This window comes from Temnothorax longispinosus, chromosome 3, assembly GCF_030848805.1.
Source record: "Temnothorax longispinosus isolate EJ_2023e chromosome 3, Tlon_JGU_v1, whole genome shotgun sequence".
NCBI lineage: Eukaryota > Metazoa > Arthropoda > Insecta > Hymenoptera > Formicidae > Temnothorax > Temnothorax longispinosus.
The window spans coordinates 12,830,586-12,843,749 of NC_092360.1; the positions used below are offsets into that span (position 1 = coordinate 12,830,586).

The window sequence follows — 13,164 nt, forward strand, 5'->3', positions numbered from 1 at the left end:
AGAAAAATAGATTAAACTAGATTCTCTATTATCTCTAATTTTGTTTATTTATTTATTAATATATATTGTAATGATCATTAAATCTTTTTTATGTAAAAAAAATTCAGATATATATACTTTATGCGGCAAAAATTGATGATTTATGCAACAACTGTTCCTTTTTACAACTATTCGTTTTTGGAATCGTACTTTGCGCATATTATTATTCATGGTCAAATAACGGTGATACCTGGCTTCGCGAAACGTTTGTGGAATACAGTGCATATCTTCCAAAATATGTGTGTTGCTGAGTTGAATTTTACAGCAACGTAATTATATAACTTTAGCGGAATAAGTATAGAGTAAGTATAAAATTCGATAACGTAAGTAGACCACTTCGTTTATATAAAGTTTAGTATAAGAGACGAAAAAGATGTATGAGAGAAAATCACATGTATAAACTTCCTTAGCATAATTGTTCTTAACATAACTCGTACGTAATTAATGATACTTGACGTCTTACTCAAGAAGGTCGTTAGAGAGAAAGACAGCCGGGTATTTTCACACTCGAGATTTAAGCAGTTTTTCGTTCGCGAGTAGAGCATATCAAGAAGTAGATGTTGTTCCGGATATACCTTTTGTGCGCGGCTGATAGTATGTGTACGTGGAATTATATCTATGTATGGTATACGTGTGTGTGTGTATTTAGAGTAGCGCCTCGCGTGGAATACACGTTGGCTGCTAACTCAGCTGACCGGTCATTAATAAACCGAAGCCATTACCAAGCAACCTCCGAATGTGCATGACCCTCCATGTATTGCAACTATGTATGAGTATATGCGGATGCGTGTATGTTTGCGTATATGTATGTGTGTGTGTGTGCGTCTAAAACCACTATCCTCAGAGTTTCCCTCTCCGATCGAGATCCAACCCACGCCAACCCTCCCGTTCTTGTAGCACCCCCTTTTGAGGCCCCCCTACATCCTCTTTAGCCGGAACAGTGCGGCGGCCAAGTCAGGGTATAGTCGACCGGTTATAGTGTTGCTCCCGTTGGTTTGTCATTTATAAATGTCCTCGCGAAATGACCCGTCCGTACATCTCATCCCCTAAGCGCGGTCATTAAAGTCAGCCATACTTGCGCCGCAACGCGGAAAGTTTGTACGTAAAATAAATAATTTTCTTAAATTACAAAATTTGCAAATTAATATTACCGTAACGAGGTTATTGAGCAAGAATAAACAAAAAATATTGCGATAAAAGAAATCGACGATTCCGGTCAGAAATACAATCTTTTTAAACGTGAGGGTTCGCAAAGAATGTGACATGTTTCGCAAGAAAAATAGCACGATTGCTATATGCTGCAATTAGTTTTAGTCGTTATTCCTGAAAGAATCTGCTGTCTTTAATTGCACTTTAAACCACGAATCCGAATCGTAAGATGCATAATGTATGAGTATACCGTTTGTGGTTGGAGGTGAAAAGTACGCCTAAAGTCATTGCGATTCTTCGCCAATCGAAGAATCAAGGAATTACGGCGAATTTAGATTCTAATCCAGTCAATGCACGATGCAATTGTTACATATGCTCACATGCCATCATGCTTGTTTCCAAGTATACGCGCAACACGAAGAGATTTGATATAAACTTACGATGTAATTTCATAAACGTATGAGACATCATCAGTCCAATATAATGTGATATACAGCTTAATAAGAAAAATATAAACTTACAACAAATATTATGTTACATTAATTTCATAAAAATATTGGTATTTAATTTTCCTACAAATTACAAAAATTAGAAGTCTAATTCATGATGAATTACTGGTTTCAAAATTTGACGCGATTATTGGAGGGTAAGCCACAGAGATATATTTCGTTTCGTCGCGGCTTGTTTTCCGTATATTTGAAAGGATCGGTATGCCAGCAAGGGTGACATACTACGCTCTTGGATAGCGTTGGATAAGAACGCGAAAGTCTCCTTTGTCGCTGTCAGCCAAGATTTGAGGGAAAATAATACCATGCCACACACACGAGGGTGTTTTGTCCTGTTGCAGCGTTGGCATTGAATGGCGTGTCTATTGTAAGAATTATGGTATTTCAGCATATAAAACGTCTTTTATAACAAATGATATGAGAGTATAAAGACTACAATATTGAATTACATTTAAATATTTTTTAAATATTTCTTTAAAAATAAATATCTAGATTGAATAAATGTATGTTAAACGTGTATAAAACAAATAAAACTAATGGATCGAAACTACTAGCAATGTCGTGTAAAGAATTCAAAGCTCAAGTACTTCAATATTTACATGAGTTGTTCAACACATGGCCATAAAAATTCCAAGAAATCTGTATAAAGGATGTACAAATTCCAATAGCGTGCAACAGTTTTCGCGACTTCTTTTTTTTATTACGAATGATCGATAAGATGCTCGATTGCAAAGGAAGCGAAAAATGGTAAAGTAGAAAAACTTGTTCTTGTCAGGAAGCGGGCTTCATGACACCTGTTAACGTTTGAATTTTGATCGATCGATGACGACAACGTCGATACTCGTCCATAACTTTATGGGGGGGTAGCGTGTAAGGAAGAAGAGAAAGCCGCATATCAGACAGTTATGGGTATAACACTGTATGGGGGATACACGAAGCAGACAGATCGTAATATGATGTCACTGGCCCGTGGTAGTACTGAATACAAGGTTTCCCTCTCAGAATTGACGAGTGCGTATATCAAACCATAGAAAGAAACTACTACAAGATATTTTCATACGTTATTAAAAAAATATATCCGCTCTATTATTATTATATAATATATATTTCCCGAATGCGCACGTAAATGATATAATATTTGTGTTCCTACTCGGTTTATCCATGAAGGATAAAATAATAACTGGTCAAATAATTTATAAATTGAATAAAGTTGACATTTAACTCGCACATGAAATTGTTATGCGCGACAAAAGTTTGTAACGACATTATCGTTATTAAGCAATTACGATATAACGCAGATAAATCGCGCTGCGATTTTTCAGTCTCTTGAGAATATTTCCACAGGCAATGGTATATCGTTTACATCGTTCCTGCTTCCGCACCCTTTTTATACCGTGTCCCTTCAACCTTCACGTATCCCATACGTCTAGAGGATTCGATATTCGAACATAAAAATCAGCTTTGTCCGGACATGCCGGAGGGGATTATGCGTGCGAGTTCGTAACTGCCAACGTATTTGTTGAGCTCTCATATAGTATTCTCGAAACGATCTCTTTGGCATTTTTCATAATTGCTTTCGAAAAACATGTTCCATATTTATAACGATGGTGTTCACAATACAGTTTTCACTAAATATCAAAATTTTTATCCAAACGAAATCATAAATTAGCCTTAAGAAATATCAGTATTGCAATATATGCGGTATTTCTTTGAATGAGTAATGCCTACAATTTACACGATCGGTTCGAGCGTGCTTGTGTATTAAAATCTAGCGCCGACGTTCAAAGTTTTATACGCGCCAGTTCAATGCTCGATCGATCGCCCCGTGAAGCGTCCGCCACGAGAAATGATTGGCGAGTTTTAAAACGGGCCATAAATATAACGGACTCATCAATAATGCACGCGCGCTATCAATATATGAAGAGAGAGATGCGAGCTTATGTATCAACGTAATGGCGGTCCATTCGGGTATAGCTACTGCCGCTGGATTCGGGGATACGCGCGGCGGTGCCTCTGGTGGAGTGCGGGGACCCATATTGCGGCCAGGATGTTTCATTAAATATTTACATAGCACCGTGCTGCTATCAGATACGCTTCAAAATTCATGTCGATTGGCGCGCTATGGACGTCGATTGAAAAGCCCTTCCCCCTTTGGGCATAACTTTACGAACCGTGGAGCCGGAAATGACGCCGTTTCTGCGCGTCCGGGAATAATCATTACGGGATTAGATCAATATTTCAGTAGAGGAAAAAATGTCCTTTCACAAAAATGGTCTGGCAAAAATCATTAAAAATCAATCTAAAGATTTATCAATGGCAGAATCAGCATGCTATACCTGTGTCTCAGATTTGTATTTAAAAAATTTCAAAGAAATAGAACACTAATATATTTAATTTTATTAATTATTTATATCAATTTTTAGTGATAGATAATTCTAAATGAATGAGGAACATAAATAATGTTTCATAACCGTTGCGGGAGGACGTTAAGATAACGTGCAGCGGCGATAAAACGTTTTTCAGGAGTGCAGAAATGTTATTAATAGATCAATAGTATTTGAAATTCCAGCAGGAGCTGAGCCCACCGCAGAGAAATTTCATTGGTTATCAGGGCTTTCGAACGAGCCCGTAGTTGACGCCTTTGGTCACATTGATTCGTCTGCAGTGAGAATAAACGAGAGGTTGCAATACGAGACCGGGTACTCGTCATACTCTCACGGCGTCGATGGTCACTCAATAGCCGATAGTGAAGGCTTAACGAATCACAATGCAAATGGCAGCCTGTGAATTGACTACCCAGGACACGCGTCACCGCCACGGCACAGCCGATCGGTGAATATTGAATTCCAAATTCCTCAATTATCGGTGACAGTGCTCTATTTGTTATACTATCTGGGAGCGAGGCACGTAGAAACGATGAGCTTAGCCCGAGTCTGCGGCCTAAAATATGCCGTTTACAGTGACGTGAAGGTACGCGACGAGTGCGTTGCATATGTAATCCCTACTTAGAGTCACCATTACCGTAATATACGACGCATTAACCAAGTTTCTACCTTCGATACAGCGACTCCCTCGCGACCGTTCTGCGTCTCTTCCTCTACCTCTTTCCCTTTTTCCCCCTCTTTCTCTCTCTCTCTCTCGCTCTTTCCTCGCTAAATTAAAGCCACATACCAAACACACGCTAATACCAACATTGATGATATTATTATAGCTTGTAATCTGTATTTATATCCATTAAGGTTTATTCTTGCGCTTTGTACGTGCTTTCAAGAGAAACATACATTCGGGAGTATGAATAAATTACTTGCACTTTTCTCTGACTTTTTTTCCCCTCTTCTAGACAACCGAACTATCTTTAGACTAATCGACTAACTGTTTTCAAGCTGTTCACCGGATATGTTGATGTTAAATGAAAAAAGGGAATGCTTGTTTGCCTGTGTTCAATATCTGACACGCATGGCGCACTTAGTATTCCGCTTCCTGGCATGCAGTACCATGAAAAGTTCTCTGTTCTATTGCTCCAATACTTAAGCGTTCCATTGTACATAGAATGCCAAGTTATTTACTGTGACTTTTAAATAGCCCGCACCTGAAATGTGGTTTGGCGTACAACCAAGGAAACAAAGCTAGTAAATCCTAACAAAGCTAAATCCTAAGAAAGCTAGTAAATCCTGATAAAGGCGCTTAATATATTTACAATATAATCTATTGTGTATATAAATATTACTTAAACATATAACTTGATATATGTTTATAAGTATTATTTATATCTTATTATTTTTGTTCATTTATATGTTAGAAACTTATAAATCAATTAGTTGAAAAAAAAAAACATATAATTAACTATTCTAACTTCATTTTCAAATAAAATACTTCGATAATAATAATAATAAAAATAATAAGACTTTTTATATTAGATCTAAAAAATAAAGTCAGATTACTATTTTTTAATAAATTTTAATTAAATTTACTCTAACAAAACTTTTAAAGTAAAAATGAAGTTTACTTAAAATTTAAGTAATAATGCCATGGTATTACCTATCTATTTACATTCTTGAAGTATAATATTGTATTTTAAAGTCCTATTATTTTTATTTGCCCATAAATAAAACTATTAAAATTCCGAGAGATTTGTAGTGAAGGAAAAAATGTGCTATAATTCTTTATATATCTATCAATATAATTATAATAATAATTTAAGTAACTCAATAATAATCAACGTGGCCGCGTATATCACAGTAATCTGTATTAAGCCATACAGGCTCTCGCAATACTATCATTCCCTTTAATTCCTTAGGCTTCCCACATTAAGCGTACGATTGTAAGTCTTGGGTCAGATTCAGCTTGAACTTGGAACATTAAGCGGTTTCCACCTTCGAACTGGTATCCTCCTCGCCTTGCACTCCTCTCTTATCCATCTTTACTCGAAATTCGCGTTCGACTCCTCCGATGTGTAACTCGAGTTCCTCAAGTTCGAATTCTCTTTAGATATCCACCTTAGCGGCGTCTGCCAATAAAGGGTCTAGCAGACTCCCCCGATGCTCAAGTGTGTCCAGTGTAACTCGGTGATCTCCAACTATCCCATAGGATTACCAACTATTCTCGAAGACGGGGCCATCGGGGATTAGAGCTGCTGGTGGCTGGTCCCGTCGTCCCTTCCGCCAAGTACGCCTTTCCATGACCATCGAAATCACCTTCCCCTCCCTCTCCCGCCCCCACCCTCGTTCCCTTACTTCTGAATCCTATAGTCCAGGGTGGCTCTTGGACGGGCCAACCGCCACTACACCACCACCGCTGAGCCAATATCAATTATAAGAGAAGACAAGAGCCCTGCAATCACGCCCGGGCAGACCTTAACGGATCAAAGGTCTTCCAGCTCGCGGCTGTATGGGATCACCAGTTTTTAGATAAGAAATACTTCAATTAACCCCCGCCAACCCCCCGCTCATCTCTGCTATCGCCCCGATCCCATACCTCGCAGCCGGAAATCTTTTTACTATTCCACGGAACAATATTACTTCCGGATTAATCGAACATGAATCTGACGTATGAAAGTAACGAGTTCTATGAAATATATTGTATATAGATTATTATCATAGGATAATGGAAGAGCTAAAATTGGAAATCAAATAATCTACAAGACGAAAAATTATCTTCAAAATTTTTGAAATATAAATGGAAATTATTAATTTATTTTTAATTTATTAAAAACTAAATACGTATTTATCAAATAATAAATATAAATGATATCGATATTATTTACATTTAATTATGTATGTTTATACAAAGACGTATACATACAGATGCATATATTTTAGATATTTAAGTAAAAATTATGTAACAGAATCATCTGCAAATGAGATAAATTTCAGTCAAAATCAAAATTAAAATTAAATCCTGGTATGTGTTAATACGCATTACGTATCTTTTGTTTCGTCCGTATACATACTTCAATTTGTCTAGTATTATATAATGTACACTTTACGACTTCCGTGGATCGACACGAAATTTCCATAAAGGTAAAAGCGCATTTTGTGTATGTATGCATTTACCGTAACATATAGCGCTTGCCATAAGGTGATGACATTTTGTTGCCCCGCAAAAGCATATGCGCTACGCACCCTCTTACCAATACCATAAATATGTGAGAACATTTATGAGAGTGCATCTCCGAGATTTTATCGTGCATGAAAAATTCAACGTTTCGTCTGTCCGGAGAAACAGGTCCTACAACTTGCCTAATGACACCCATTAATTAATTTATAGACTAGCTCATATAAAAGACCAAATATACATTCCATTAAATATTGTCGTCTTTCTACCTTTCGAGTTCTAAAATTATCTTATTTTCAATAAAAATAAAACTGGGGCAAATTAGAATTTTGACCATGATATAACTACTTTACGTTTTCGATTTCGGAACGCACGAAACTTTTTCCCGCCGTCTTTCACAATCTTATATAACCCCGTATAATATGGAATCTCATATGCACTTAGTTTTCATTGCTGACCTCTCGTACGTAATATTATAAGATATATCGTAGTCTGTGGCTCCCTACGGCATACTGACCGCTCACATACTTTCTCGGACTCTTCGACTATAAGCCAAACTCGACTATCACATTTCTACTCTTAAACGAAAAAGAGTTTCTCCTCTTTTCCTTATTTTCATTTCTTCATATTTTTCTAGAAATTGCATTAGTATTTCTAGATTTCAAAACATAATCTTTACGTAATAAAGTGAACGATGAAAATATATAATTTAAAAAAATAACAAAAGATAAGATGTATAACAAAATAATTTATGAAAGTTTAACAAGTATACCATTTTATCCAAGAAAATTTTAATTTTATAAATGCTTATTATATTTTTTAATGAATAAAATAGTTTTTAAGTCTTTAATAAAGAAAATGTAAAACTTTTTGATTAAAGATCTTTATAAAATTTTAATCTTTTTGAATTATAAATGATCATTTAATATCTACATGTGGAAAAAACTTGGGAAAAAATGTAGAAAAAAATATATTTATGACGATCGTTGAGAGATTATTAAAGAATGTTTTACTGGATTAAGGACCGAATTGCTGCATAAGATTAACATGAAAGACGGTACCGAAGAAATTCAATTCTTCAATCAAGGCTGCTAAAACTACATACGCGGCTTTCTTGCTGCATCAGAATACTCTTATAAATATTTCACGGGCGCACGCAGATTCCAAGGGAGTCGCCGACGTATCTCATGGGGCCTACAACGACGAGGGTGTTTGCGCGAGTTCTTTTTCTATTATACCGTGATTTTTTATTGACGAAGTGGACACTGTGGTCTCGCAAAGGGTCCGAGGACATCTATTACTTTGTTACTTGCTTTTTTCGTCGGTGCACACCTCAAATACACGAGCGCGCTCCCACGCTCACATCCCCGGCCTCGTGCATATACGTGGTCGCTCCGCGACCCTTCTTCGCGAAGGGTAGAAACTTGGATGAAAAAAGGATAGAGGATAAGAACGACGAGGAGAGAACTCGCTCGCGCGCTCGAGGAAAGAAGGAGAAAGGGCAGTTCGGAAAAGAGAGAGAGAGAGAGAGAGAGAGAGAGAGAGAGAGAGAGAGAGAGAGAGAGAAGGGGGATAGCTCGGATAAACTGACGTACTGGAGGGAGAAAGCGCGAGAACAGGTCAGTTTTGTCCCAAGCGTGCAATGCTCGAGGCCATAGATCACGCAATATCAGTTGTCAGGCTGACTCCAACGGATCGAATGGCGGAGGCGATGGGGTGGACACGGGGGCTGCCGGGACAACTGGACACTGACTGTCCCTGAAGTGCGAGTGATGACCCTCGGGGGAGCCCCCTGGCCCATGCAAAAACGTCGCGGCCGACTCTCTCCGCTCCTCGCCTAGGTAACCCCCAGGCTGCTACCGTCCACCGTCACCTTTTCCCCGTTTATGGCAAAGGACACATAAAAAGGAATATGTAACGAAGGCCGATAATTCACGTTGCTGCTTATTTCTCCACCCAAACACTCTCTCTCTCCCTCAATCGAGCCAAACAGGGGGAGAGGGGGGAAGGGAGAGAACTTTTTTTTATCGTTCGAATTCTCGGACAGCGGAGATTTCCGTTGTCCGGGAGGGTTTGAATATGGTTTGATAGGGCCACCGCGCAATCGGCCTCTATGTGTTTCTCCGTTCTCCGTTTTCCCTGCAGACCGTGAATACGAAATTGCCCGGTCGCCTCACCGGTGCCCCATTCGCCGCTGACTTATTTATGTGATTGCCTATCGAGTCGATGAAAAACAATGTGCAACAGAAGTGTAAAGAGGCCAGAGGGGAAAGATCGATGGGTATAAGGGTGATTCTTCTCTATCTTCCTTGACCGTTTGATGTAATTCTAGCGGATTCTCTTCGTACTTAATGTCTGAGATATATAAGGTACGTTGGGTACCATTCGACAAGTCTCAAATGCATCTCGAATGCAACGTAATTCAACATAAATCAAATGATTCATCAGATTTCATATTTTCTTGCGTAATCTCATGTCTGTGTTGATATATAATCTAGTTAACCTGTGCATTCTACTATAATTAACTAAAATTAATATTTTCTGTCTGTCAAACACTCAGACCTATCTCTTATGTCACGCAGAAGATTAAATGCGGGTGCCTGAACTTCATTTACTTGACATGAAGATCGCGTCCAATGTCAACAAGAGGCGACAAGCACATTTAGCGATAAATGGACGGTGAAAACCCCGTGTCTTCAGTGACTAAAGCAAATAAGAAATCATATTAAGCCATGTATCGTGGACGTCGCTCATTTAGCATCAATAACATATCGCACGGAAAATAACATTTTATATGTACGCAGAATGCATTACAGAAGAAAGACATTTCCGTTATGCGGCGGCATAACTAGAAGCGATTTGCCACGCGTATAAATCACGGCGTCTTTCGACAAAACTTCCACTACGAGATCCTTTCGATCTTGCCGAAAGATTTTTTTCTCATCGCGTCTCGACAAAAACGGAAAGAGAGGTGCGAAGGTAAAGAAGACGGAAAGGGAAATTTATATATATATATATAGAGAGAGAGAGAGAGAGAGATAGAGAGAGAGAGAGAGAGAGAGAGAGAGTGCATTCGAATCTCCTCGATCCGCCTATAGAAGCGTTGGACAAAGCGACAGCGAGCACTAAAATTAGCGGCGAACAATGCACGCGGCTGGATTCAGACAGAGTTAAGTGTCACTGCTCCCTCCCCGCCCTGCCGTCCCTTCGTCGTGTCGCACTCCCGTGCTCACTGGCAACTCGTTCCCGATTTCGCTCGTACTTGCCGCTTTTCTTCTCTCTCCTGTCTTTTTTTTTTGTCGCTTCTATTTTCCTTTTCTTACGATTGGAGAAACCGTAAGTGGCAAATTCGAGATTCGGGATCGGCTCGATGGCACTATCACTATCGCCGACGCCGAAAACGATGGTAAATGAATTGTCGCGTTACCGTTCTTCATCGCGCTCTCGTACGTGATGCGAGACGTTGCACGCGTCTATCTATAGCGACGAGGCACGATCGGCGTGAGCGCAGTTAGCGCGCGATGAATGCTTGCTCTCCTGTCGTCGATCCATTTCTTCTTCGCTGTATTGCCCGTTCTGTTTTTCTCTTAGTCGTCGCCCTCTCCTCTTCTCTTCCCTTATTTTATTTTTTTACCAGACTATGTTTTAATGTTTCTAATTCTCACATTGAATTTCGACGTTTCAGTTTCTTTATTTATAATTCACCTTGATTTGTGAATTATTTGTATGAAATATGTATCCCGATATGATACAATGAAAGATCAACTCTCATTTAATTAGTACAGAAACATTTTTTGATGATGTTTCATTATTACACACTTACGTGAGTTATTTCTGTGCGACTGTAAACACATTTGAGAATTTCTGGCGAGCTTTTGAATCAATCAGTTTTGAGATCGACATTGTCGTTAACTATTAACAAAATGACAGAAAGAAGTGATTTTCCAGTTCGCGAGAGTTACTCTTCCTACGTTATTTTCAACTATCCGTTCGTTAATATTTGATTTTACATACGACACTCCAATAAACGCCGAGATAAATTAATGCTATTGATAAGTGTGTTGGCAGAAGCATCAATAATGCCCCTCGATAATCCGATAGCTCCTCGAAATTTAATACAACGTGCAGCGCGATCTTTATAAATTATTTTATCCGCAAACTCGCGGTATTCGCAATGTACATCGCTACGTCAACCTTTGAAATGTTTATAGCATTGAAAAACATTTCTCGCAATGTCGCTTCCAAAACATATATTCCCGCAGTTTATTGAGAATCTAACTCCATTCAATCATCTAAAAGATGTTTCTACGCACAGCAGCCGCAACATATTTTAAATATATCATTCTTTATGCACAAAATATCGTATGCTTATCGATCGCCGACTAATTAAAAATCACCGAACAGTAATTAATCGGGCATAAAGTTTAACAATCGTCAAGATTCTTAGAAGCAATCACATTTCAGTTATCCGAACGAATAAACATGCCGGGGGAGCGCGATGAGGGGGAGCAGATGAACCGAAAGTTTTTGCGTAGCGCGCGAGTGTTGAGAATCGTCCACGGAGAATTATCGGGGGGTGGTGAAGAAGCAACGCAGGTAGGAGGGGCAAAACACGCTGGCGGAAAGTTTAGAGTTAAATTTGCCGTAAAATTATTGACGGAAGTCTAAGCGAGCACAAATCATAACGCTCCGTGAATCCGTACTGCGGGAAATACCCCCCGCGAATCCCCCTGGCTCTTGTCGACCACCCTATACGCGGCCTGTTTTCTCGCTCGCATTTTCTCCCTCCGCCCGCGCCCTCTCTCTCACTCTTTCTCTCTCGCTCTCCTACCCTCCTTCTCCTACTCTTTCGAAGTCTGACTAGTTGAAGAACATTCGATCTGCCTACATCACTCAAATGACTCGTCCCGGCCGGCACTCGCGTCTGTGTACGCGTTTGTGCACTCGGGGCTACGTGTATTCGAATCGGGCGAATCCATCCTGGATTATCTGCCGTGAAATTGTTCAATTTACCTCCCATTTTCAACAGCAAGCTATTTGTTTCATCGCTCTGCATTTCAGAGACGTACTCTTTGATACTTACGCAATTATAAAATGTAATTATAATTATATTATAGAATTTTTGTAACAAACGTGATCCAGATGGAAACACGATCTCAATTTGGAATAAGTCGACATAGATTTAACTTTCCTTTTTTTTTCGTCAACCTTTTGTTGAGCTTATGTGAACGTCAATAAATGTAATTTTCAATTAAAATGCATAATAACACAATGTAAGAACAATGGAAAGCAGTCAGGAAATAAACAGAAGCTATTTGAATTATTACGAAAGGATTTCTTATTATACATCGAAAGTGGCACTTTCGGCCCTGAAATTCGTACTTTGCAGCATCAGGGCTGAGGGATCACCGCGCGCGCCTAGACTTTGACTGTTTATCTACCGGCTTTTATGTCGGATTTATGAGGAGGCAAATGGAAGAAAAACATGACTGGCACGTGTTTATTGTCAACGTGCGCAACTCCGCCATTGTACCGTGCCGGCCTGCTAGTATTTTCTTCTCCGGCCATATCTTCTAGCACTTTTTCTTTGCTTCTCCACCTCATCCGACAACGTCCAACGTTACTTCTCACGTTACTCCGGAGAGCTTAGCCCTCGTAGACATACGACACGTAAAGGTATAATGCTGAGCAGTACTCAGCCAGTTATCGCCATATGTGATGTTGCACTAAACGCGACTTTGTCATGCACTGCCATTTTCCTATGAGACTTTACGGTGGACACCCGGTCCAGTTTTATGAGTAAGAAGTATATCTAATACAAATTTTTAACAAAACAGAAGAATGGCTAATTAAAATAAGTTTATGTATATTAAACTTATGTTAAACATATATCAGAGTTGCAAATTTTGTTTCAAAT

General features: G+C 39.0%; 1 long non-coding RNA gene across 1 annotated transcript in view; it reads right to left on the reverse strand.

Annotated features, from left to right (window-relative positions):
• The window catches only part of LOC139810431 (uncharacterized), a 163,496-nt gene that overhangs the window by 63,104 nt on the left and 87,228 nt on the right, over positions 1-13,164 (reverse strand). The gene's annotated exons all lie outside the window — the stretch shown is intronic.